This window comes from Rhinoraja longicauda, chromosome 37, assembly GCF_053455715.1.
Source record: "Rhinoraja longicauda isolate Sanriku21f chromosome 37, sRhiLon1.1, whole genome shotgun sequence".
Lineage (NCBI taxonomy): Eukaryota > Metazoa > Chordata > Chondrichthyes > Rajiformes > Arhynchobatidae > Rhinoraja > Rhinoraja longicauda.
In genome coordinates, this window is record NC_135989.1 from 2350407 (window position 1) to 2351981 (window position 1575).

The 1575-nt window shown below is 49.6% G+C and overlaps 1 non-coding gene across 1 annotated transcript; it reads left to right on the plus strand.

The window, feature by feature from the left end:
* The first annotated feature begins 415 nt into the window (after nucleotides 1-415).
* Nucleotides 416-579, plus strand: LOC144610745 (U1 spliceosomal RNA). Its single transcript, XR_013549450.1, has one exon. It is a non-coding gene; the product is annotated as a U1 spliceosomal RNA (small nuclear RNA).
* The last annotated feature ends 996 nt before the right edge of the window (nucleotides 580-1575 follow it).

Consider the following 1575-nt stretch of genomic DNA (forward strand, 5'->3'; position numbering starts at 1 on the left):
TGGGCCAAAGGGCTTGTTTCTGCGTTGTCTCTCTACACTAAACCAAAATAAACCAAACTGAAGGCTGCCTGACCCTCTGAGTTACTCCAGCACTATGTGTCTTTTATTTGGGAATGAAACCAAGGGTCAGGCTGATGCTGACATCCAGCGGAGAACTGCAGAACTGCAGGCTGGAGGCCAGCCGGGTCACTTCCATTTAGGGAAGATATGCAAATATAAAGGACGAACACGAAGCTTTAATTTGTGAAACCTGACAGTAGTTTAGACGAGAATGAATGGCAATACATAAAGTTATACTATGTTTATAGGTAGTGAGTGCCTAAGAAGATGCGATCTAAGGTTTGTAATCGCGGCTCGTGTTGGGGTAAAGGAGTGGTGACAGTGGTTGGGAGGGCGTGAGCAGCCGATACCAAGCATACTTACCTGGCAGGGGAGAATCAGTGGTCATGATGGCTGATCGCCCAGGACGAGGCTATCCCATTGCACTTCGGGTGTGCTGACGCCTGCGATGTCCCCAAATGCGGGATACTCGACTGCAAAATTTGTGGTAGTGGGGGACTGCGTTCGCGCTCTCCCCTGGTTCTCAATATAAAAACAGAATGAAATATTGGTACTGAGTAGGGCTTGATGGTTTAGTCGCTCATCTCTTTCTCCATAAATGGTCCAGTATGGAGGGTATTGCTACAAGTCTGGCTGGAGATGCCAAATCAGTGAATATTTTTAAGGCACAGAGACAAATTTTTCATTAGAACGGGTGTCGAGGGTTGTGGAGAGAAAGCAAGAAAGGCCTCATTCTACTCCAATAATTTGTGTGAAATTGTGTTTTGTCATCAATGATAGAACAATGGGATTTTTACTTGCAGCAGCACAACAGAAAACATGTAAACATATATATATATATAGTGTGCGTGCAAATATATGTACTATATTTTGACAGACGCTCCGACCTCTTCACTAACGCTGTCAACCGGGTCAAGTCTGCTCTGGGACAGGTGATCCACCCGGACCAAACCTGTGCTGTACCTGGCAGGAAAATCTCAGACAGCCTGGTGCTGCTGAGAGATACCATTGCCTACGTGCAGGACAGACGGGTGGATGCCTGCCTGGTCAGCTTGGACCAGGAGAAGGCCTTCGACAGGATATCGCACACGTACATGAGGGACGTGCTCTCCAAAAAGGGCTTTGGGGAGGGAATCAGGAAGTGGATACAACTGCTCTACACCGATATCTGTAGTGCAGTCCAAATTAATGGGTGGGAATCAGACAGCTTCCCCGTCAGGTCTGGAGTCAGGCAGGGTTGCCCTCTCTCCCCTGTCTTGTTCGTCTGTTGCATTGAACCCTTTGCCGAATCCATCAGGAAGGATGCGAGCATAAGAGGAGTGACATTGCCAGGCAGTGGGGGCACTCAGGTCAAGGCCTCCCTGAACATGGGCGATGTCGCCGTCTTCTGCTCGGATCCAGGGTCGGTCCGCAGACTGATCAGCGTCTGCGACCAGTTTGAGTTGGCCACGGGGGCCAGGGTAAACCGCAGGAAGAGCGAGGCCATGCTCTTTGGCAACTGGTCCGACCGATCTC